Source organism: Mesoplodon mirus (genome assembly GCF_964341445.2).
Source record: "Mesoplodon mirus genome assembly, chromosome: 5".
In the NCBI taxonomy this organism is placed as follows: domain Eukaryota; kingdom Metazoa; phylum Chordata; class Mammalia; order Artiodactyla; family Ziphiidae; genus Mesoplodon; species Mesoplodon mirus.
This window is the reverse complement of record NC_138980.1, coordinates 103,495,787-103,523,159: the sequence shown is the minus strand read 5'-3', so window position 1 is coordinate 103,523,159 and position 27,373 is coordinate 103,495,787.

Here is a 27,373-nt window from a genome sequence, read left to right as displayed (position 1 = left end):
TATTTTGGAAGAGTTTGAGAAGGATAGGTGTTGTTAACTTCTCTAAATGCTTGATAGAATTCTCCTGTGAAGCCATCTGGTCCTGGGCTTTTGTTTGTTGGAAGATTTTTAATCACAGTTTCAATTTCAGTGCTTCTGATTGGTCTGTTCATATTTTCTATTTCTTCCTGATTCAGTCTTGGCAGGTTGTGCATTTCTAAGAATTTGTCCATTTCTTCCAGGTTGTCCATTTTATTGGCATAGAGTTGCTTGTAATAATCTCTCATGATCTTTTGTATTTCTGCAGTGTCAGTTGTTACTTCTCCTTTTTCATTTCTAATTCTACTGATTTGAGTCTTCTCCCTTTTTTTCTTGATGAGTCTGGCTAATGGTTTATCAATTTTGTTTATCTTCTCAAAGAACCAGCTTTTAGTTTTATTGATCTTTGCTATCATTTCCTTCATTTCTTTTTCATTTATTTCTGATCTGATTTTTATGATTTCTTTCCTTCTGCTAACTTTGGGATGTTTTTGTTCTTCTTTCTCTAATTGCTTTAGGTGCAAGGTTAGGTTGTTTATTCGAGATGTTTCCTGTTTCTTAAGGTAGGATTGTATTGCTATAAACTTCCCTCTTAGAACTGCTTTTGCTGCATCCCATAGGTTTTGGGTCGTCGTGTCTCCATTGTCATTTGTTTCTAGGTATTTTTTAATTTCCTCTTTGATTTCTTCAGTGATCACTTCGTTATGAAGTAGTGTATTGTTTAGCCTCCATGTGTTTGTATTTTTTACAGCTCTTTTCCTGTAATTGATATCTAGTCTCATAGCATTGTGGTCAGAAAAGATACTTGATACAATTTCAATTTTCTTAAATTTACCAAGGCTTGATTTGTGACCCAAGATATGATCTATCCTGGAGAATGTTCCATGAGCACTTGAGAAAAATGTGTATTCTGTTGTTTTTGGATGGAATGTCCTATAAATATCAGTTAAGTCCATCTTGTTTAATGTATCATTTCAAGCTTGTGTTTCCTTATTTATTTTCATTTTGGATGATCTGTCCATTGGTGAAAGTGGGGTGTTAAAGTCCCCTATTATGATTGTGTTACTATCGATTTCTCCTTTTTGGCTCTTAGTATTTGCCTTATGTATTGAGGTGCTCCTATGTTGGGTGCATAAATATTTACAATTGTTATATCTTCTTCTTGGATCGATCCCTTGATCATTATGTAGGGTCCTTCTTTGTCTCTTCTAATAGTCTTTATTTTAAAGTCTATTTTGTCTGATATGAGAATTGCTACCCCAGCATTCTTTTGGTTTCCATTTGCATGGAATATCTTTTTCCATCCCCTTACTTTCAGTCTGTATGTGTCTCTAGGTCTGAAGTGGGTCTCTTGTAGACAGCATATATATGGGTCTTGTTTTTGTATCCATTCAGCCAATCTGTGTCTTTTGGTGGGAGCATTTAGTCCATTTACATTTAAGGTAATTATCAAAATGTATGTTCCTATTCCCATTTCCTTTATTGTTTTGGGTTCGTTATTGTAGGTCTTTTCCTTCTGTTGTGTTTCTTGCCTAGAGAAATTCCTTTAGCATTTGTTGTAAAGCTGGTTTGGTGGTGCTGAACTCTCTCAACTTTTGCTTCTCTGTAAAGGTTTTAATTTCTCCATCAAATCTGAATGAGATCCTTGCTGGGTAATCTTGGTTGCAGGTTTTTCTCCTTCATCACTTTAATTATGTCCTGCCACTCCCTTCTGGCTTGCAGAGTTTCTGCTGAAAGATCAGCTGTTAACCTGATGGGGATTCCCTTGTGTGTTATTTGTTGTTTTTCCCTTGCTGCTTTTAATATGATTTCTTTGTGTTTAATTTTTGACAGTTTGATTAGTATGTGTCTTGGTGTATTTCTCCTTGGATTTATTCTGTATGGGACTCTCTGTGCCTCCTGGACTTGATTAACTATTTCCTTTCCCATATTAGGGAAGTTTTCAACTATAATCTCTTCAAATATTTTCTCAGTCCCTTTCTTTTTCTCTTCTTCTTCTGGAACCCCTATAATTCGAATGTTGGTGCATTTAATGTTGTCCCAGAGGTCTCTGAGACTGTCCTCTGTTCTTTTCATTCTTTTTTCTTTATTTTGCTCTGCAGCAGTTATTGCCACTATTTTATCTTCCACCTCACTTATCCGTTCTTCTGCCTCAGTTATTCTGCTATTGATCCCATCTAGAGTATTTTTTATTTCATTTATTGTGTTTTTAATTGATGCTTGATTCATCTTTAGTTATTCTAGGTCCTTGTTAACTGTTTCTTGCTTTTTGTCTATTCTATTTCCAAGATTTTGGATCTTGGAAATAGAATCTTGGATCATCTTTACCATCATTATTCTGAATTCTTTTTCAGGTAGACTGCCTATTACCTCTTCATTTGTTAGGTCTGGTGGGTTTTTATCTTGCCCCTTCTCCTGCTGTGTGTTTTTCTGTCTTCTCATTTTGCTTATGTTACTGTGTTTGGGGTCTCCTTTTTGCAGGCTGCATGTTCGTAGTTCCCGTTGTTTTTGGTATCTGTCCCCAGTGGCTAAGGTTGGTTTAGTGGGTTGTGTAGGCTTCCTGGTGGAGGGGACTAGTGCCTGTGTTCTGGTGGATGAGGCTGGATCTTGTCTTTCTGGTGGGCAGGTCCACGTCTGGTGGTGTGTTTTGGGGTGTCTGTGGACTTTTTATGATTTTAGGCAGCCTCTCTGCTAATGGGTGGGGTTGTGTTCCTGTCTTGCTAGTTGTTTGGCATAGGTTGTCCAGCACTGTAGCTTGCTGGTCGTTGAGTGAAGCTGGGTGCTGGTGTTGAGATGGAGATCTCTGGAAGATTTTCGCCGTTTGATATTATGTGGAGCTTGGAGGTCTCTTGTGGACCAGTGTCCTGAAGTTGGCTCTCCCACCTCAGAGGCACAGCACTGACTCCTGGTTCCTCAATTTGGGATGATTTGTTGTCTATTCATGTATTCCACAGATGCAGGGTATATCTAGTTGATTGTGGAGCTTTAATCCGCTGCTTCTGAGGCTGCTGGGAGAGGTTTCCCTTTCTCTTCTTTGTTCTCACAGCTCCACGGTCTCAGCTTTGGATTTGGCCCCACCTCTGCGTGTAGGTCGCCGGAGGGCGTCTGCTCTTCGCTCAGACAGGACAGGGTTAAAGAGGCAGCCACTTCGGGGACTCTGGTTCACTCAGGCCGGGGGGGGGGAGGGAGGGGCACGGAGTGCGGGGCGAGCCTGCAGCGGCAGAGGTCGGCGTGACGTTGCACCAGCCCGAGGCGTGGCGTGCGTTCTCCCAGGGAAGCCGCCCCTGGATCCCGGGACCCCGGCAGTGACGGGCTTCACAGGCTCCCGGAAGGGCGGCGTGGACAGTGACCTGCGCTCGCACACAGTCCTCTTGGCGGTGGCGGCAGCAGCAGCCCCAGAGTCCCGCGCCCGTCTGTGGAGCTCCTTTAAGCAGCGCTCTTAATCCCCTCTCCTCGCGCACCAGGAAACCAAGAGGGAAGAAATAGTCCCTTGCCTCTTCGGCAGCTCCAGAGTTTTCCCGGACTCCCTCCCGGCTAGCTGTGGCGCATTAGCCTCCTTCAGGCTGAGTTCTCGCCGCCAGCCCCAGTCCTCTCCCTGCGCTCTGACCGAAGCCCGAGCTTCAGCTTCCAGTGCCGCCCGCCCCGGCAGGCGAGCAGACAAGCCTCTCGGGCTGGTGAGTGCCGGTCGGCACCGATCCTCTGTGCAGGAATCTCTCCGCTTTGCCCTACCCAGGTACGTGGGGAGTTTCTTGCCTTTTGGGAGGTCTGGGGTCTTCTGCCAGCATTCAGTAGGTGTTCTGCATGTGTCTTTTTGAATTATGGTTTTCTCTGGGTATATGCCCAGTAGTGGCATTTCTGGGTCATATGGTAATTCTATTTTTTGTTTTTTAAGGAACCTCCATACTGTTCTCCATAGTGACTGTATCAATTTACATTTCTACCAACAGTGCAAGAGGGTTCCCTTTTCTCCACACTGTCTCCAGCATTTGCTGTTTGTAGATTTTCTGATGATGGCCATTCTGACTTCTGTGAGGTGATACCTCATTGTTGTTTTGATTTGCATTTCTCTAATAATTAGTGATGTTGAGCAGCTTTTGATGTGTTTCTTGGCCATCTGTATGTCTTCTTTGGAGAAATGTCTACTTAGGTCTTCTGCCCATTTTTGGATTGGGTTGTTTGTTTTTTTAATATTGAGCTGCATGAGCTTTTTATATATTTTGGTGATTAATCCTTTGTTCGTTGATTCATTTGCAAATATTTTCGCTCATTCTGAGGGTTGTCTTTTCGTCTTGTTTGTAGTTTCCTTTGCTTTGCAAAAGCTTTTAAGTTTCATTAGGTCCCATTTGTTTATTTTTGTTTTTATTTCCATTTCTCTAGGAGGTGGGTCAAAAAAGGTCTTGCTGTGATTTATGTCAAAGAGTGTTCTACCTATGTTTTCCTCTAAGAGTTTTATAGGGTCTGGTCTTACATTTAGGTCTCTAATCCATTTTGAGTTTATTTTTGTGTTTGATGTTAGGGAGTATTCTAATTTCGTTCTTTTACATGTAGCTGTCCAGTTTTCCCAGCACCACTTATTGAAGAGACTGTCTTTTCTTCATTGTATATCCTTGCCTCCTTTGTCATAGGTTAGTTCACCACAGGTATGTAGGTGAATCTCTGGGCTTTCTCTCCTGTTCCATTGATCTATACTTCTGTTTTTGTACCAGTACCATATTGTCTTGATGACTGTAGCTTTGTACTATAGTCTGAAGTCAGGGAGTATGATTCTTCCAGCTCCGTGTTTTTCCCTCAAGACTGCTTTGGCTATTTGGGGTCTTTTTTGTCTCCATACAAATTTTAAGACTTTTTGTTCTAGTTCTGTAAAAAATGCCTTTGGTAATTTGATAGGCCTTGCATTAAATCTGTAGATTGCTCTGGGCAGTATAGTCATTTTCACAATATTGATTCTTCCAATCCAAGAACATAGTATATGTCTCCATCTGTTTGTAAAATCTTTAATTTCTTTCATCAGTGTCTTATAGTTTCCTGCATACAGGTCGTTTTTCTCCCTAGGTAGATTTATTCCTAGGTATTTTATTCTTTTTGTTTCACTGGTAAATGGGAGTGTTTCCTTAATTTCTATTTCAGATTTTTCATCATTAGTGTATAGAAATGCAAGAGATTTCTGTGCATTAATTTTGTATCCTGCAACTTTACCAAATTCATTGATTAGCTCTAGTAGTTTTCTGGTAGCTTCTTTGGGATTCTCTATGTGTAGTATCATGTCATCTGCAAACAATGACAGTTTTACTTCTTTTCCAATTTGTATTCCTTTTATTTCTTTTTCTTCTCTGATTGCCATGGCTAGGACTACCAAACCTATGTTGAGTAAAAGTGATGAGAGTGGACATTGTTGTCTTGTTCCTGATCTCAGAGGAAATGCTTTCAGTTTTTCACCATTGAGAATGATGTTTGTTGTGGGTTTGTCAAATATGGCCTTTATTATGTTGAGGTAGGTTCCCTCTATGCCCACTTTCTGCAAAGTTTTTGTCATAAATGGGTATTGAATTTTGTCAAAAGATTTTTCTGCATCTATTGAGATGATCATCTGGTTTTTAGACTTCAATTTGTGAATATGGTGTATCACATTGATTGATTTGCTTATATTGAAGAATCCTTGCATCTCTGGGATAAATCCCACTTGATCATGGTGTATCATCCTTTTAATGTGTTGTTGGATTCTGTTTGCTAGTATTTTGTTAAGGATTTTTGCATCTATATTCATCAAAGTTATTGGTCTGTAATTTTCTTTTTTTGTTGTATCTTTGTTTGGTTTTGGTATCAGGGTGATGGTGACCGGATAGAATGAGTTTGGGAGTGTTCCTTCCCCTGAAACTTTTTTGAAGAGTTTGAGAAGGATGGGTGTTAGCTCTTTTCTAAATGTTTGATAGAATTCACCTGTGAAGCCATCTGGTCCTGGACTTTTGTTTGCTGGAAGATTTTTAATCACAGTTTCAATTTCATTACTTGTGATTGGTCTGTTCATATTTTCTGTTTCTTCCTGGTTTAGTCTTGGAAGGTTATACCTATTTACGAATTTGTCCATTTCTTCCAGGTTGTCCATTTTATTGGCATAGAATTGCTTATTGTTTTCTCTTAGTATGCTTTGTACTTCTGCAGTATCTGTTTTAAGTTCTCCTTTTTCATTTCTAATTTTGTTGATTTGAGTCCTCTTCTTCTTTTTCTTGATGAGTCTGGCTAATTGTTTATGCATTTTGTTTATCTTCTCAAATAACCTGCTTTTAGTTTTATTGATCTTTGCTATTGTTTTCTTTGTTTCTATTTCATTTATTTCTGCTCTGATCTTTATGATTTCTTTCCTTCTGCTAACTTTGGGTTTTGTTTGTTCTTCTTTCTCTAGTTCCTTTAGGTGTGTAAGTTTAGATTGTTTGAGATTTTTCTTGTTTCTTGACGTAGGCTAGTATTGCTATATACTTCCCTCTTTGAACTGCTTTTGCTGCATCCCATAGGTTTTGGGTCATCGTGTTTTCATTGTTATTTGTCTCTAGGTATTTTTTTATTTCCTATTTGATTCTTCAGTGATCTCTTGGCTATTTAGTAATGTATTGTTTAGCCTCCATGTGTTTGTATTTTTTACATTTACTTCCCTATATTTGATTTCTAATATCATAGTGTTGTGGTCAGAAAAGATGCTTGATATGATTTCAATTTTGTTAAATTTACTGAGGCTTGATTCGTGACCCAAGATGTGATCTATCCTGGAGTATGTTCCATGAGCACTTGAGAAGAAACTGTATTCTGCTGTTTTTGGATGGAATGGCCTATAAATATCAATTAAATGTCTCTGGTCTGTTGTGTCATTTAAAGCTTGTATTTCCTTGTTAATTTTCTGTTTGGATGATCTGTCCATTGGTGTAAGTGAGGTGTTAAATTCCCCCACTATTATTGTGTTACTGTCGATTTCCTCTTTTATAGCTGTTAGCAGTTGCCTTATGTATTGAGGTGCTCCTATGTTGGGTGCATATATATTTATAATTTTTATATCTTCTTGGATTGATTCGTTGATCATTACATAGTGTCCTTCCTTGTCTCTTGTAACATTCTTTATTTTCAAGCCTATTTTTCTGATGTGAGTATTGCTACTCCAGCTTTCTTTTAATTTCCATATGCATAGAACATCTTTTTCCATCCCCTCACTTCCAGGCTGTATGTGTCACTAGGTCTGAAGTGGGTTTCTTGTAGACAGTATATATATCATCTTGTTTTTGTATCCATTCAGCAAGCCTGTGTCTTTTTGGTTGGAGCATTTAATCCATTCAGGTTTAAGGTAATTATTGATATGTATGTTCCTATGACCATTTTCTTAATTGTTTTGGGTTTGTTTTTGTAGGTCCTTTTCTTCTCTTGTGTTTCCCACTTAGAGAAGTTCCTTTAGCATTTGTTGTAGAGCTGGTTTGGTGGTGCTGAATACTCTTAGCTTTTGCTTGTGTATAAAGCTTTTGATTTCTCCGTCAAATCTGAATGAGATCCTTGCTGCATAGAGTAATCTTGGTTGTAGGTCTTTCACTTTCATCACTTTAAATATGTCCTGCCACTCCCTTCTGGCTTGCAGAGTTCTGCTAAAAGATCAGCTGTTAACCTTAATCAGAATAAAAACTACCATTTCATCCATGTTTTGGGGTTTGCATTGTGAACAAAATTTTAAAATCAAAATGTTTTGATTACTAAATATTTTTTGAAATGAATGTCACAGAATTAGGATAAAGTTACTAGATCTTTATTATAGTGTTCCTTTAATTTGCATGGACTGCATCATTCAACTTTCAAGGTATTTACTATTATACCCATGTATCTAAAAGAAGTGTATTGCTCTAAGACAGGATTTAATGTTTCTGATTCACAAATAGCTGAGTCCCTATCCTATTTTTTTTTTTTTGGTCCCTATCCTATTGATACAAGTTGCTTTTACTGTTATTTTGCTTATTTTCTGCTACTGTAGACAGTTTTCATCTTCTGCATAGAAAGCACTTTTTCCCTTAAAATTCAATGCCATTCAGAAAGATATTGGCTTAGAAGGGACTTTGGTAAAACAAGATAAGAACCTTTTAAATTAACACATTAACAGAGAAGTCTGAGCTTAGTCATCTTCTGATATGCTTGTTGAGGAAAAAGTTCAGCTGAGTGAATATATCTATTCATTTATTGTATAAGTAGCTGCACTCATCTTCTCCTGGTCTAAATTTTGATGGTCCTATTTTTTGTTTGGTTGGGAAATGTATATAAATACACTATGTTTTCTTTATTAAAATGTATATTTAAAGCAAGAAAGAAAAATAATTCTTAGAAAAATTATTTTTGTAATGAGTTCCTATTAAATTTTCAGGCCCCGCCAAGTGTTATGGCAGTGTTATACCACACTGGTTTGTGGACTGTAAAGCATACTTTATATAAATCAGTTGCAGAAAATAGTCTTAGGCAGTAATATAATAACATAGACTATGCAGTTTTTCTAGAAAATTAATAATTTCTTAGTAATTAGGACATTTTTATGGCCTTTGAAATGAACTGCTATTCAGTTCAACTGGAGAAGTTTGTGCATATGCATATATCTTAATTCTGAATTTATGTTTATCAGGTTTTTCTCTGTAGAACTTGAATACTGTGGTAAGTCTTCCAAATTACCATCAAGCTTTGCAAAAAGCCCTTTTTAAAAAGTCACACTTCTCTGAGATTCAAGCTGATAGGATTCAGATTAATTTTAAAGAGAGGCAGCAATATTTGGATATAGTAAGAGGATTACTTCATATGCAATATACATGATCATAGCCAAAAAACTGCTGAAGGCAGGTCTTTTTTTTTTTTTTTAATTCGTTTTGTTTTCTTTTGAAAATCTCATTTTCCAGTCATATATGTTTGGAAACCTAGAGCAACAAATTCAGCCATGGAGAAAAGGGGTAGAGAGGTTCTTAGATGTCATATGCAAGTTCACCACCTTCCCTGTTTAGAGCTGTTACCAGTAAGATATTCAGGGTACGATATCATTATTTGTTAAGTGTATCTGGTGGAACCACTTACTTAGAGACTATGCTTTATTTACAGTATTAAATCTCCTCTTTGATAATCCTAGCTAATATCTAGTTACTATCAAAGAAGATATGTGATGTAGTTAGTATGTATGGGAAGGAGAATAAAAAGCAAAAACAAAAAAAAGAGAGAGAATACAAAGTAGCATCATTATAGTTATCTTTAAACTAAATATTATTGTAATATGTTTTTAAGACATGATCAAAATAAACAATGTAGTTGCTAATGTTTGTCAAACACAAACTGACAAAGGGGTTGTTTAAAATAACAGATAATGAGAATTTCTATCCTGGAAAAAAATATATAGTAACCAGATATGTTAATCATGTTCATTCCTGGATTCAAATTAAAAATAGGTTTCCCCTGGGGAAAAAATGTGAATGGCTGTGTAACATTACTACATAAAGTATCCCTTCTCTGCCAGCTGCAGGAGGTGTTTCTTTTTCTTTCTTTCTTCTTCTTCTGTTATTTTAAAATTTTTCTAGTTGAGCTATATTTACATTTGAAGTTGTTTTATTTTTTATTTTTTACCACTTTAATTGAAATCCATGGGATCAGACAAGTTTCAGAATTTAGATTACATTCATTTTTATTTTTTAGAAAAGAATTTGGAACATATTCCAAATACTGACCTCATTATCAACTACATTAATATTTCTGTAGCAAAATGTACAAATAATTACACTCAGTAAATAAACACCAAGATGAGCTTTACATAAGTTCCAGTGAGGTGTTACAGTCAGATCAATTGTGGACTAACATTGAATCTTCAGACATTTTTGGTTTTAAGAATTCTGGATAGGGATTATGTGCCTGTGGTTGTCTCTCTGAGAAATTTATATTTAAATGGAGTCTCTAAATTAAAAAGCAAACAACAGTAAATGTGTCAGAAGATTAGAATTTTCAAAGTAATATAATGGTCAACCCTTTTGTAAAGAAAAATCACCAGGTTAAAATAAACATTTCTTGTCTAATTTTCCATTGTTATTAAAACATTGTTATTCCCAAGGTATAGTTAGAACCAGGATTCCAAATTCAAATGCTTACTTTCTAGAGCAAGTCAGGTACCATAAATTGGTGAGGTGGTCAGATGGTCAGTTATGATGTGATAGGGAGTCGTAGAGAATATGAACTGAATATGGGATAGCTGGCCTGTAGGCAGCCATAGTCTGTCCATCTATCTGTCTGTCTGCCTCTCTCTGCCTCTGTCTCTGTCTCTGTCTCTGTCTCTCTCTGTGTGTCTCTCTCTCTCTCACACACACACACACACAGAGCCCGATGTGATTTTTGAGTCAGAAAAAAATATATATATTATAATGGAAGATTGAAAATAATTAATTATGGAAGGATTTATGACGACCCAATTAGTCTTTCAAATTTAGCTTGTTTGTTATTGCCACTCTTTTCTACTTCACTAAAACAGTACCTAACTTATTTAATTATACATTCATTTTATTCAGTCAGTCTTTTGACAAATACTTATTAAATATCTACTCTATTATAAAATGAGTATAAAACTCTGGGGAAATAGAAATGAATAAGGCAGTTCATGCCTTAAATATGAGCTAAACTGTTTACACTTATCATACATGTGTAGGAGCATGGTGCTTCAGGATTCCAAAAGATATGCACCCTTCTCCGTCTGAGCATGTTAGGGAAGCATCCCCAGAAGTGACAAAACTTTGTGAAGCAGCTGTAAAAGCTAGTCAAGCAATGAATGGTACAAGGGTTTCCAAGGAGAGGGAAGACTAAAAGGACACTTGTAATTGAGTAACTAAGGAGAATCCATTATGGCAAGAGCCTAGGAGAAAAATGTATTTTCTGTTTTAAATAAGCAGGGCAAAAATAGAGCTACCTCCACTGTTGAGATTGTTTGAATTTTTGTTAATTCCACATTTTTCCCTTTTATCAGTTATAAATCAGTATAATTTGAATGTAAGACTGTTTCGGTGTTTGCTCTATACTTCTTTTCAAAAAAATTCTCCCCCTTACTTGTACTCTCAAAAGACCAAAAAAAAAAAAAAAAAAAAGAAACAAAAAAACCCCAAAACAAAAAACAATAGAAACAAAAATTCCGCTGATTATATTTGATAAATGTACATCATTTATCATTTTCACTATAAGAGAAAGAAAATTTATATATAAAGAAATAAATATAAAGAAAAAGAAAATGAAAGCTAGCAAGAAAGAGACTAGTTCTTTCCGAGACATAATTTCATAGGGTAATTATAACTTGTTTCAAAGAAAAAATGAAATTTGTATTACAATTGGAATTCAGTATTATTTTACCTTGCCAGTATATTCTAATTTTTAATATAAAGCTCATCACATAGCTTGAAACACCAAAAGTATACCATTAACTCCAAAGCAAGCATTCTATTGTTATTTTAAATTCCTGTACAACAGCTAAATGGAAGAAATTGAATTAAATGAAATTATCTTTTGCCTTCTTTTATTAAAAATGCCTACAAATAGAACAAAAATATATGTGATCCAAATGCGTCCAGTGTTAATTGTATGAAAGCTGTAACCGAGCAACAGTCTCATGCAAAATCCACTGGGATAAACTTCACACTGACCTGGGTAAGACTGCTAATTTAATTTTATCGTTTCAAGTAAAAGTGACTTGAAACCGAGGGAGACTAATCTGAACAGTAAGCCTAATTGCAAAAGCCCCAGTACATTATGCAGGTAATAACAGTTCCCGTGTGGATAATAGAAGTTAGAAGAGTACTGAAAATTACACTTTCTTTTGCTGTAGTGGAAATGAACTGATATTGCATCTTATCTCCTGATCCACATACTACACTGGAAATTGCTTTCCAGGTTTTACTAATTTTACTGACAGGATAATATGTGAAACTTTTGTTTTTTTCCTTATGCACTTATTCAGATCAAATTTAAAAATACACCCAGTAGCAACATTTGAAAATGACAAAAAAAAAAAAAACAGAAAAGGGAAATTCTAGTCATGTACATCTATGATTTCACATGGTTTATCACCAGTATTCATTATGACGTCTCAAATAAATTGAGAATATTTCTATATCAAATGACTCTATACTAAGCAAAGATATTCTGTGCATGTGCCTGTGAAACAATGTATCTGAAATTAGTGTGAGCTGCTAAACCACACACAAAATTTATAGCATTAGATAAAACACTGTAAATGCCATTGTGAATGAGCGTTGAGATGTTTAATATTTGTATATAAATTTGAATTATTTCAGTAAATTATACCCCAAGTAAAAAAAGACTTTCATACCTCTAATATAGAGATTAAAAACCATCAGGTGCTGAGAGGGGTTGTACACTGTTGGAGCCTAAGGGCAGTCCGGCACAGACCTTCTGACACTGCAGTAAGAAGAGTATCATACTTAGAAGACTTGAGTTCCTGTTGAGTTCCCCACTCAGGCTAGGACCACTGGTGATTCACAAGGGCAGTATTTAACAATTGATCCATTAATTCTACATTTGCCCTTGATGATGTGTACAGTGCTCTTGATGATATACACTCTGGCCCTCACATGCACATAGAGATGCAGATACTTACAAATACTCTTCTTAACAAACAGAAAATTGCTCATTTCCAAGTTAAAGTTATAATTCGAGTTATGTTTGTTTACTGTGTTTAAACATTTTGCTCTACAGTGTGGTACTATTTGGTATAGTTTTGTTTCTTGGTTTTTGGGGTTCTTCTTTTTTGGTTGTTGGTGTTGACCGAGCTTTTTGAAACTTGTTTACTTTAAGCAAGTGAATGCAGCATAAAGTATTTTAAGTTAGGTAATAGAACAGAGCATTCTTGTCTGTTTTACAATTCAGTTGCTCCCCAAAATGATGTTTATTGCAATAATATGTAAAGCTTCTGAAGTCTGAGAAATTCTGGGCAATTCAAAAGGATGTACTAAATTGATCTGTTAAACTTCATTCTGGGAAACCATTTACTATACCCCATCTGATAATAAGCACTAAATATTCAAAAGGCACTTAACAAACAGAAGTAACAAAGGGTTTGGAAAGGATCTGAAGATAAAAAGCATTTTACCTGACAGATTTGGGCTTTATTCAAGGGATCCACTAAATTTACTTAACTTATGATACTTTATTTCAATAGTGGCATGATAAATTCAGAGTAACTTACATGAATGAACTAATATTATTCTAGATAGAATATTTAGTTCATTTTCTAAAAGTTTTCTTCAGGCCACAAAATATTTGAAGCATTATAACACTGTGATCCCATTATGTTATATAAGTAAATGGGGTGGGATGTTTTACCATAAATGTGAAGTAAGTCAGAAAGAGAAAAACAAATACTGTATGCCAACGCATATATATATGGAATCTAAAAAGAAAAATAGTTCTGATGAACCTAGTGGCAGGACAGGAATAAAGATGCAGACATAGAGAATGGAGTTGAGGACACAGTGTGGAGGGGTTGGAAGGGGAAGCTGGGACGAAGTGAGAGAGTAGCACTGACATATATACACTGCCAAATGTAAAATAGATAGCTAGTGAGAAAGAGCTGCATAGCACAGGGAGATCAGCTAGGTGCTTTGTGACCACATAGAGGGGTGGGATAGGGAGGGTGGGAGGGAGGGGATATGGGGATATATGTATACATATAACTAGTTCACTTTGTTCTACAGTAGAAACTAGTACAACATTGTAAAGCAATTATATTCCAATAAAGATGTAAATATATATATATATATATTATTATGCATAATGGAAAATATCAGTGAAGCACAGTTTAGGCAGATATCTAACTTAAATTAAAACACTGTAATATATTAATCTTTTCCTACTTAACATGCGAAAGATGTTGTACCAAGTACTGGGAATGGTTTGGAAAACAGATACCATCCCTACACTCCTGAAATTTATAATCCAGTAAAGAAGATACAATTCTGAAAATAAATATAAATGTACAACTTTCTAACTACAGTGAGAATGACATGGTGCTACAAAAGCATATTGGATTTGACAAAGGCTGTGAGATGAGAGATGACTCCTCAGATGAACTGTTGATAAAGTGTAATCATGAAAATGTTTAGATAAATCTGTGTATAAATTGTAATGGCAGAACTGTTCTTGCTGTAACTATAACTTCCAATTACTTACCCTTGTATGACTGTCCTTCACAGTAATATGATCAGCAAAAACTTTAACTTTTAGGCATGTTTGTCTCCATCACTCTTTGCACTGGATAATGTAGTAAAACATTGTGTCCAAAATGAAAATTGATGTTATGTTTTTAATACACACACCCTACAACCCTGCCTTTTTTTTTTTTAATTTGGGTATAGTTGATTTACAATGTTGTGTTAGTTTCAGGTGTACAGAAAAATGGATCTGTTATATATATATACATATATCTATTCTTTTTAAGATTCTTTTCCCATATAGGACACTATGGAGTACTTAGTAGAGTTCCCTTATTAGTTATCTATTTTATATATAGTAGTGTGTATATGTTAATCCCAATCTGCCAGTTTATCACTCCCCCCACCCCCTTGCCCCCTGGTAACCATATGCTTATTTTCTACATTTGTAACTCTATTTCTGTTTTGTAGATAAGTTCATTTGTACACTTTTTTTAGATTCCACATATAAGTGATATATGATATTTGTCTTTCTCTGTCTGACTTACTTCACTCAGTATGACAATCTCTAGTTCCATCCATGTTGCTGCAAATGGCATTATTTCATTCTTTTTTTTATGACTGAGGAATACTCCATTGTGTGTATATACCACATCTTCTTTATCCATTCCTTTGTTGATGGACATTTAAGTTGCTTCCATGTCCTGGCTATTGTAAATTATGCTGTAATGAACATTGGGGTGCATGTATGTTTTTGAAGTATGGTTTTCTCTGGATATATGCCCAGGAGGGGGATTGCTGGATCATATGATAGTTCTATATTTAGTTTTATAAGGAACCTCCATACTATTCTCCATAGTGGCTGCATCAATTTACAATCCCACCAAGAGTATAGGAGGATTCCCTTTTCTTCACACCCTCTCCAGCACTTATTTTTTGTAGATTTTTTGATGATGGCCATTCTGAATAGTGTGAGGTGATACCTCATTGTAGTTTTGATTTGCATTTCTCTAATAATTAGTGATGTTGAACATCTTTTCACATGCTTTTTAAGCATCTGTACTTCTTCTTTGGAGAAATGTCTGTTTAGATCTTCTGCCCATCTTCTGATTGGGTTTTTTTTTTTTTTTTTATATTGAGCTGCATGAGCTGCTTGTATATTTTGGAGATTAATCCCTTGTTGGTTGCTTCGTTTGCAAATATTTTCTCCCATTCTGAGGGTTGTCTTTTTGTTTTGTTTATGGTTTCCTTTGTTATGCAAAAGCTTTTAAGTTACATTAGTTCCCATTTGTTTATTTTTGTTTTTATTTTCATTACTCCCAGAGGTGGATCGAAAAAGATCTTGCTGCGATTTATGTCAGAGAGTGTTCTGCCTATGTTTTGCTCTAACCCTGCTTTTCTAAAAGCTTTCATACCTCTTTTTCTTGCTGTTGAGGAAGTAAATATTCAATGAGTTTCTTCAGTATAACTATGCATAGTCCACATGTTGGAAAATCTTAATATTTATAAGTGAGTATTTTTTCTGTTTGATTTTCTAGAGAGGAAATGTTTTTATATGTTCTAGTTTTGGAAAAAATATATCTTGAAAATAAAAGTAGCAAACTGTTTTGAATGAAAATTTCAACTTTGTAGTAGAAAGCTAGAAATTCAAATACAACTCTCATATTTATAGTCAGATTTGACTTTTGGGATGACTATGGGGTAATCTCAGTACCTTGGATTTTTTCATCAGTAAAGGAGGAATAAAAGCAATTACCTAACTATAGGAATCTTGTAAGGATTACAGAATTAATGTATTTATGTTTTTAGAGAGTCTAAGATGAAAGCTTCTTGATAAGTGTGAAGTATTTTTCAGGAAAAATGTTATAGTTAGTCTCACATTCAGGTTAATAAATGTCACTTTAGATCAAAGGTTTATTTTATGCATTTCTGCAGGAATATGAAGGAAATTATTTATTTTCAACATTCTGCTCACAAGAATTTTTTAAGTGCCATGTGCTGTTACTAGGGACTAAAAGAAATAGTCTTGACATTTACCAACTCTATATTTCTGGCATTATCTACATTAGCTGTATTGTGCAAATGGCTCTCAAAATTAAAATTAACACTGTTGGATCAAAAGAAAAGAAAAAAAAATACGTGTAAAGACATGAATATTTTAGGCAATAACAAATTAAAATTAGGTAATATGGATTGAGGAGAGCAGAAAATAAAATGGTATCATTGAGAAGATTGTAATGACAAATTTTTAAATTGCTGCATCTCTATTAAAATGTATTTAAAATATTATAACCAAATAAAAATTCTTTAATTTTATTAAGATTAATGATAATATCAATGAGAATCACTCATTTGAAGAAAAGATTGATTTCCCTTATAAAATGCTGTGTCGAACACTAGTTTTTACTGTATATGGCTCATAATTTCACAGCAAAAATCATATTTTTTAATCAAATGTTTGATTGTAGGACAGATGATCTTACCATGTTTTTACAATATGATTTTATTTTATTTTATTTTATTTATTTATTCATTTTTTAAGAAGATGTTGGGGGTAGGAGTTTATTTATTTATTTATTTATTTTTGCTGTGTTGGGCCATCGTTTCTGTGCGAGGGCTTTCTCTAGTTGTGGCAAGCGGGAGCCACTCTTCATCGCGGTGCGCGGGCCTCTCACTATCGCGGCCTCTCTTTTTGTGGAGCACAGACTCCAGATGCGCAGGCTCAGTAGTTGTGGCTCACAGGCCTAGTTGCTCCGTGGCATGTGGGATCCTCCCAAACCAGGGCTCTAACCTGTGTCCCCTGCATTAGCAGGCAGATTCTCAACCACTGCGCCACCAGGGAAGCCCTTACAATATGATTTTAAACAAGTGACATATCATACATGCAGATAAAGGGCAACTATAACAACTGTATAAGATTAACAAAAGTAGTCTAAGGTGTTCTCAGAGTGAGAAATTCCTGGATTAAAGATTTTAAAATGTTGTGTATGCTTTATTAATATTTGTTTATATTTTTGTTGGCTTTTGGAATAAATGAAATCCAATGTTTAGATATAAAACTAAGAAAATTCCACCATCCTTATGTGCTCCCCCAATGACCTGAATGAATGTATCAATAGTTAAGAAACATGTTGTCCATGGATTTGTATAATTTTGCCACCAGATCAAAAATAAATTCTTAGCTTATCTCACATTTATATCAGAATCGTAAATCGATTATAAAATTTATTAAACTATAAAATTATACTATAAGTGAGTAGTTTTTCCTACTAGTAATATTTTTTCTTTAGGCATCATAGAAATTATAAATAAGCAGAAACTGATAATGTTTCTTGAGATTCTCAGAAACTGGTTCTAGGAAATATTACCTTGAATGAATTTGCAAAACAGTAATTAAGAGAAATTCTGAAATAGTATAATACGTATCATTTATGTTTGTGTTAAGAATTTTTTTTAATTTAGTGATAAAAATAAATAGCTTAGAGACTGATTTTTTTGTGACAGGGTAAAGGAGGGCTAGGAATGAATGGCCAGTTAACTCTCAAGTTTCTGACATGCAGGCACTATATGGAGACATTTATTACTTATATAGACATAAATATGGAAAGGATTTTAAAGATCCTTTAGTCTAGTTATTGTAAAATGTTTCTAAGACAGCCTCTAGACTGCCACAAAGCAGGGAGGTGAGAGGCTGAACACGGTCCCTCTTACTATCACTCGAACAGATAGGTTCTGAGTTTGCTGTTTTTTTTTTTTTTTTTTTTTTTTTGCTGTATGTGGGCCTCTCACTGTTGTGGCCTCTCCCGTTGCGGAGCACAGGCTCCAGACGTGCAGGCTTAGTGGCTATGGCTCATGGGCCTAACCACTCTGTGGCATGTGGGATCTTCCCAGACCGGGGCTCGAACCCATGTCCCCTGCATTGGCAGGCGGACTCTCAACCACTACGCCACCAGGGAAGCCCCTGAGTTTGCTTTATATATATATAGCAATTCTAGAAAAGACTTCATTGGTAGAAATTGCTCAGCTGCTTAGAACAGTTTGAAACATACTGCTTTACACTGCTCTTTCAATTTTGAGATGAGGAATTTCTTCTCACCTGAGAGCCAGAGGGCCAAAGGGATTTTTATGCCATGAAGTAAGTGCTTTGCACTTTGAAATCGTTCACTCACATTCGCCACAGACCTCAGGATTTCAATGACATATGTCATAGGACCCTCTACTGTGTTCACTCCACTAGAACTGCAGTCACCTCCTATTTTTCCTTTAGTAATCCAAGCATGCTCTTGCCTTAATGACTTTGCTCTGGATGTTCTCCATGACAAGAATGATTTCTCAGGTATAATTTCATAGCCCTTTCCCATATCTTTTTATGTTTTTACTCAAATGTCAGCTTTTCATTGAGGCCTTCTATTGATCCTTGAATAATAGATTGATTGAGAAAACGGCTATGATTCTTTCCCTCCCACTGACAGTGTTCCTTGCAATATGACCTTGGAGCTGCCTCTATGATGATACTGATAGAAATTAGACGTTTTCCATTCTTTGACTCTAGGATAACCTTTGCTTTGGGAAGTAGCTTGCTGTGGAAATGTTAGGTTCCAATCCTAAGCCTAGGACTTAAGAGACCTTGCACACTTATGCTTACACTTTTGAAGCCTGGTCACCAACCAGACAACAAGTCTAGGGCCAGGAGGATGAAAGACCATGTGCATTATAGCCAAAATATTCCAGCTCAGGTTAACCTAGACCAACAGCCTCCAACCAATAACCACAGATATGAGTGAACCCTGCTGAGTTTGGCCAAGCCTGGCCCAGATCACTAGAACTGTCCTGGCACCCCCATAGACTCATAAAATAACAGATGGCTTTTGTTTTAGTCCATTAAATTTGGGGGAAATTTGTTACACAACAGGAGGTAACTAATATCTTTGAGTTTCCTATCAAACAGGACTCAAGGTAAAACTTGGGTAAGAGTATGTAAGAAAAAGGAAAATCAGGAGACAGCAAATAAAATTATACAAGATGATCCTATTGAACTGTCGATGACCTCACAAGAAATTTTACTTTTTCTTGGGTCACTCAAGCCATTTCCAGAAGTGGTTATAGAACTACCACTTCTTGGAAGCAACCATCACGGAAAGGAAGAGAAAGTGATCTATATGGTCTCTTTGCAATCTTGTATTTCTCACTCATCAAGGTTTACCTCATGGGATGTAAATTCCCATATGCTCTGGCCTGTGAAACACAGTTTTTCTAGGCAGTCAGTGATGAAGACAGAATCTCCATTGGTCAGTTCAGCTGGACCAGGGCATTAGGGTTGTCGAGGCTCTGTCTGTGCTGAACACAAGAGCCATGCAGAAGTCCTGCCCTCATTTCTGGGAAAGTCTAAGGACAACCAGTGATATTAAAAATGAGACAACAGATGGAATACCTGGGTATTTATGACTGCAGGACAGCTATGATTTGGGCAAACCATCCTGAGGCCATTGCAACTAGGAAATGGGACAAAAATACAAAGCCCAGGGTTAGGTGGATCCTATAGGACCTGGGATATATATACACCAGTTCCTGTGTACATCCCTGGACTCCTGGCTAAATTCCATACCCCTCCCATACTGAGTTCACATACAACTTTCATGCTCCATTTTTCTCCTTAGTCCTTTCATATTTATATATTATATATCTTGATTTTATATTGTATATTATTTGTTTTCATTCACTAGAATTTAAACTCTGTGATGAAATCTTATATGATTTTTCACTATTATTTCTCTAAGAACCAGAACAGTGCTTGGAACACAGTGGATTCTCAATAAACATTTGATTATTGAAGGAAAAGAATCAACTTTAAACAAATACTTGAGTAGCTAAATGTTCAAATAATGTTGAACTATTTGCATGCCTTTAATAATTGAACAATTCTTTTAAAAAATTTAAACTATACTTTTCAGGTCAATTATGCAACAGCAGCGATATTTGCATTACTAAATTCTATTGATAAGAATTAGTTTTAAAGAAAACATCTGTCCCCCTTTCTCATTAATATATGTGAATCTAATTGAAGAGAAAAGTTAAGTGATTATTTTTAGACATATGAAAATTTGTGCATCACCATCTAACAAGATTACTTTTTTGATTATTATGTAATCAGTTATTCACTCAGCTCACAGATTTAGGCAAATCTTGATTAAAATTACCACTGTTGTTTTAAAATAATGTAATACTGCCTCTTACGCTGAACCAGACACTCATTCTGCCCTACACATCCAGGGGACTTTCTTGATTAAAACATTGAGTTATCTAATCACTTCTGTGCCCTATAAATGTATAGCATATGTTGAAAAGGTAGCAGCTTGTGGCTCTTTAAAACAGATTTTCTACTTATTCTTCTTACTCAAAATTTTAACTCGTGTTACTTTGTCTTTATTCAAGCATTAAAGATGCCCAATAAAATTCATTACTGGTACTCCCTGTATTATGTTTGTTTACAGTTTTGGAAATATCGTTAACCCTCCCTGCAAATTCTGTGGCACTAATAAAAGGAAAAGTTATGTCTCCATAGGATAACTGTTATCTCAATTGTGCCTGTTCCTTTAATTTCAAAAAATTCTTTTTAATTACATGGATATTTTATAGTCTAGAGAAATTACAATGATCAAAGTGCATATAAACTATTACTCATCAAATAATTAACGTTAATCACCTATGAATCCTCATTGCCTAGCTTATTTGTATTTCTCCACAGCATTTCTCATTAATTGTGCTATTCTCTTTTCTGGAATATAAAACTTATATTCCTTAAAACATCCCTATTAAATTTTAATTGCATGTGCATATTTGCATGCCCATACATGCAAGAGAGAGAGAGAGAGAGAGAGAGAGAGAGAGATGTCCTAGCTTGAGAGTAATCTGTGTTAAACTTTGTGATTCAGAAACGATGTCCAACTGTGTCTATACTTAAAGGAGTGGTGACTTAAGTGAGAGTCTATTTCATTGGGCATTGGGGAGCCAAACAAAGTTCTTTAGAAGCACTAATTCTAAGGAAAGAGAGTATCAGAACAAATTGACTACTATATATTAATTTCACATTCAGCCAACTTAACTCTTTATTTTAAAAAATTTATAGATTGTTTTGAATTTTCCCTGTGAATGGTCATATCATCTGCCAAACAAAAAAAAGAAAGTTGTATTTCTTCCTTTGCATTGCTTATGCTTCTAAATTCTTTTCTTGTCTTCTGCTATTGACTAAAGGCTATAATGTTAAATAAAATTGTTGTCTGTTGTGACTTTGTTAAATTAACATTTCTTAAGTAGAGCCCTGGGATATCTGATGGTGAGCCATGATTCAACAAAAGGCCACAAGGAAAGTGAAATAGAGGAGTTCGTTATTCACAGGTCCTGGAGAAAGTACACAGCAGCCTCAAGGTCCCATAAGGGGAGGTTAAGGAAAAGTGCAGGCAAAGAGAGCACTGGTAGGATCTGGATCACGTGCCTTTATTAGTGTCCCTGGTTGGAGTGTTTTGGAGTTAGGGTCGGGTTGGTCAATTCAAACTGAAAAGAGTGGGGTTTTGGTAAGCATCCTGGGCATCTTATTTAAGGGGCACACAAGGGGAAGACCCAGGAAAGGGTTGGGGAAGACTGCTTGTCACAAGGAACTTTGTGGGAGGCATACCAGGAATTTACATTTACTTGTGACTCCAAGGGATGTGGTCTAGGACAAAGGCTAAGGAGCAGTTCCTGTTAGTGAGAGGCCTTGCAAGCCACTTGGCTACATAAAATGTATTCCAAAACAGTAGTATTATGAAGTCGTTTAGCTAAATTCTCAACAGTGTAGTTGGCATTTCTTCTTATTCCTGATTTTAAAGAGAAAGTTTATAAATTTTCTACATTCAGGATATTGATAGCTTAGGTTTTTCTTGTTTGGTTTTACAGGTATTTATTTACAACACTAAGAAATTTCCCTTCTTCAGAGCTTTTTTTTTTTTTTAAGTAATGGCTTGGTGGTGAGCTTTACCAAATACTTTGATATTATCATATATGGTTTCCATTTTAATTTTTTTTATGTGGTGAATTATATTTATGAATTTTTCTAACCAACTTGAGTATCTTGGGTAAATTCTAATTGGTTGTATACTATCATTTTTATATACTCTTCTCTTAGTATTTACTAAATTCTCCATATAGAAATGATTAAATTTGATCTTTACTCACATTATATACAATAACCAACAATAGATTATATAAATGTCAACAACAGACTTCTAAAATATTATAGAAAATGGAGGTGAATGAACATCTTTTAATTCTTAAATTGAAGAACTATTTCTTAAACAAGATACAGCAAACAATGTTTAAAAAAAGATGCATATATTTTAAATAAAAACAAGAAACTTTCATTATCAAAATACTTAAAGCAATTGAAAAGACAAACTACACATTTGAGGATTATATTAACATATAAAACTTAAAAATAATTAGAAGATTATGCAAAGAATTTATAAATCAATAAGAAAAGCACAAACAGCTCAATAAGATAGTGAGAAACAAAAGAGTAAACATATAAGTAAACACATATGGTCAGCGAACACACAGAGATGTTCAAAATCATTAGTGATCAACAAAGAGAAGAGCAAATTGAGATCATCATGAGGTACAATTTTATGCTCATTTGAAATCAAAATTTAAAAAAAAATCCACTTGTCAATATCAAGTGTTGAAGAGCATAGAGATCCACAGGATCTTTAATTGCTGATGGGAATGTTGTTATAATCAATTGGAAAATAAGTTGGCATTATCTCCTAAATGTAAACATTTATACTGAGGGTGACTTAGCAATACCACTCCCAGGTTATCGCTGAAGATAAACTTGCATATATTTATTACCAGACACGTGCAAAAATATTCACAGCAACACTTTTTGCAGAAAGAAAAATGAAACAAAATGAAAAACTGTAGCATATCCATGTAATGAAATACTATACAGTAGCCACAATAGCTAATCTACAGTGACGCATGGAATTACATATGAATACCACCAATACAATGCTAATTACAAAAGTTGGTTTTGTAAGATCAGTGTTGGTTTTTGTCAGTATTCTAATTTTGGTTTTGGGTGATTGGCTTGTAGTGTCTATTTTATTAATTAAAATAACTAACAATCAAAAAGAAGTGGGCCATACATTGAGCAAAGCTTTTGTCATGAAACAAGGATAGTGATTAATTCAGTTCTGTACATGCGTAATCTGTAGATAAACCAAAAGTGACTTCAAAACCGAATTCACTTTCTTCCTAAAGCTCTCTTGGCGTTATCTTGTGAAAGTGTGATTAAGTACTGTATACATGGAGTTTGTAGGGGAATGTGGTCTCTGGAAAGAAAGAATCCTGAGCCCTGATGGGAGTAGAGTGATTTGGGTCCATTTCAAGTTCGTTCCCTGGACAGCTTCTCTCCTATATTCAACAATAGTGTGAGGAAGAAGGATGTTACTGCATGACCTTGGCTTTTTTGGCTCCCTTCCCAGTGTCCTCCTTTTGATCTGTGGTTCTCAAAGGGAGCACTTAATGGAAGCATCAGCATCACCTGCTAGAAATGCAAATTCTTTGGCCTCATTCCAGATCTCCTGGATTAGATACCATGGCAATGGACCCAGAAATATGTGTTATGCCAAGCCCTTCAGGTGATTCTGACAAATGCTAATGTTAGAAATCTACTGCCCTTGATTCTTATTCCTTCATATGTTTTCTCTATCCCTACTCTCTCAGTTCAGGTAAAACATATTTAAATTTAATTTAACTAAATAAACTATGGCAGTGATTTTCTATTACGTTTCTCTGATTTCAGAGCTGTCCGTCTTCCAGCCCTTTCCCACCTGGAGCCAGAGTGATGTTCTAAAATGTAGAACTATTATGATTAAAATGCTTCAGTGACTAACAATTGCCCTTAGCATAGCATCTAAACTTCTTATCACAGTGTACAAATTCTTCCACAGTTTTTCAGTGTCTTTTTCTTTAGATTTATTTTTCCTTCACACTATCAGGTTCATTTTCAAACAGACTAAACTCCTTGCATTTCCATATGATTTTCCATATCTACTGTTTGGCACATGCTGAAATCTTTTCCACCTTTTCCTTCTCATCCTCCTCCTGCACTTTTAACTAGTAACATCTAGCCTTGACCTCATTCTTGTTATAAAATTTCTTATCCTTGGAATTCTTCTTGCTACTCTAAAGTTAGCCAGTTACCCTTGCTATCCATTCCTACTAACCCCTCATTATTAATATTTATTATACTTAATTATAATTAATTTAAAATTGTTTGTCCACATATATCTCAGGTTAGGTTTTATCTACTCAAATCACCAGCATCAGTGCTTTAATTTTCTCATCATTAAAATAAGGATTTAATTGTATTCCTAGGAGAGATGTGAAAATAAAATGAAATCACAAACTTAGCACAGTGCTATTATTGGTTCCTATGATGTGTCAAATTAATGAAATTTAACTCTACCCAAAATTACTATAAGTTGTAAATTTCATACTTAATATCACTTCAGTCGTAATGGTAGACATTCATAACTATTTTCATTATGATTAAGTATCTGTGAATTAGGAAGACAGCTATCCAAAGAAGTTGTATATCCAGTGATGGTGTCTTTTAAATTGTATATTAGAATTGTTCATTTTATTCCTGTACATACTATGTAGGGAAATTGACATGTGGACTTTATGGAAATCCCTTCAGGGGCTGTCAAAAAAAAAAAAATCTTTCAGTTGGCAGACTGCCAAGGAAGAAACATGATGCAGTGAAAACCAGTCAAAATAATGCTTCATTTGACGTTGCAATCACAGATTCTTGGATAATGAGCCTAGCTACTTTTCTTGATGATTTGCTGGTCTTGGAAGCACTCCGAAATTTTATTCAGAAGAACTCAGAAATTGTATTTCTCATAATTAGCAGGTGCTAAATGGCTAGAATTGAATCTTTGAAAAATCAAGGTAAACTTGGTGGGTAAACACTGGAATGTGCTGTACTTGATGCACTACTCTTATACTAAGCTAGCCAACTTTTGAATCTGCAAATGAGTTATATATATATATATATATATATATATATATATATGCACATATATATGTATATATAAATATATAAAATCAAGGAGATTACTCTTAATATTGAGTTTTTTATAAAACTGATCAGAATGTTTAGCAATATGCTTGTGAACATTGATTAACCAAGAGAAAGATTTTATTCTTTTTTTGAACAGTGCAGTGCCTTTTACTGTGTCTATCCTGGAGCTTCATCATTTAAAATGTGTCATGTTATGATAAATCATTTGGTGTTGAATCAATTGGATTTTGTTGTGCTTTTCCACTGAGCCAGTATGAAGTGACTGATGAAATCCAGCATGACAAATGACAAAAGATGGGTCACCTGATGTTGATAAAAATCAGTATTCACTTGTTTACTTTAGAAGATAGAATGTGTTAAAATGAACATCCTGTTGCATTAGCTATAAAGTGTATCAAGGGAGGGAGTATCAGGAAGGGAACATAAAGGGTACTCACAGTACAATAGCTAGTGCAAGGGTTTGGCTAAACAAAGATATCACATGAAACTAACAGCATTTGCTATTTGTTAAATATACATTCTTCACAAGTTTGTGTGCAAATCTGTGTGTAACATCTCATACAGGAGAAACTGGAATACAGTTGTATTCTCTATTCTGTGTTGAAAATGCAAATACTCAAAAGTTGAGAAAGTTTTCCTCTGGGTACCTGAATTAGGTGAGAGATGAAGATACAAATTCATATGAATAAGTGTGTCTCTACAAAGGACTCTTGAAAGCACAAACTTTTGCTTTTGCACTAGGCTGTTATGTACTCAAGTTGTTGAGTATAAAGTTGTTTCAAAGGAAAACCCCTGAGGCCCCATGACTTTGCCTTTTATTCTGGAGGGTAGGTTAGCTCTCCCTGGACAGTATCATGCTGCCTCTTATTCTGTGTCTTAGATACACTCCTTTCCCTGCCTTTGGTTATTTTTGTAATTGAAACTTACCACCCATACAAAAGTGAAGAGACCCCTACAGTTAACCTTGAAAAGTCTTGGTTAAATATATTCTTTCTTCTTTTTCCAACTTTATTCTCAAACACTTTTTTTGTCAGGGAAAATGGCACATTATGTCAAGAAAGATCTATCATGGCTGAGGATACATTTCTTTACAGAAGCTTAATGTTTGATCTCCACCTCCTCCTTCCAGGCAATTAATATCTCAAATTCCCTTTCAACCAATTCTAGACGATTGTTCAAGCATCTTTGTAACAATGAAAAATTGCTATATGATTTTGAAATATATACAGAATTCACCTAGTTACTATCACTCTAAAACCCCCATGCTAATCTGAGGCACCATGATTTCTTTCCAGAATTACTACAATAGAATCTTAACTACCTCTCTGCTTCTGTTGTGATACGTCTTCAGTCTGTTTTTAAGAAAGAAGCCAGAGTGGTACTATTGAAGTATAAATTAGTTCATGTCATTCTTCTGCTCAAGCCTTGCTATGACTTGTAATCTCAGTCAGAGTAAAACCAAGCCCTAAGTATATTTGAGGGTCTGTATAATCTGGCTCATCCAAGCTTTCTTCCCTCATCTCTTCTACTTTCTCATTGACTGAGCTGCATTGGCTTCCTGTCTCTTCCTCTAAATGTAACAGAACTATTCTCAACTCAGAGCCTTTACATTTGCCATTCCCTCTTCACAGCGATGCTCCTCTATAAGATGTATGTAAGCCTCACTCCCTCATTTCCTTTAGGTCTTTACTAAATAATTAGATTCTCAGTGAAATCTTCCCTGATCTCTATACGTAAAATTTTGACCACTTCTCTAACACTGTGTTACATTTACCTGCTTTATTTTCTCCTTTGCTGTTATCCTTATCTAAGTTTTTATAAGTTATTTATCTTATTTATTGCCTGTTTTCTACACTGCAGTGTAAGTATTGTGAGGGCAGAGATTAGTTTTCTTTCTATTCTCCTGGAAGGTATATTACAATCACTTAATAAATCTTGCTTTAATGATTGAAAATATATGTGAATATTCTCATATATAGCCTCTTCCTGAGAAACTGAAACAGTTTTACTATAAAGAATTTGTATGTATGAAAGTGTTAAT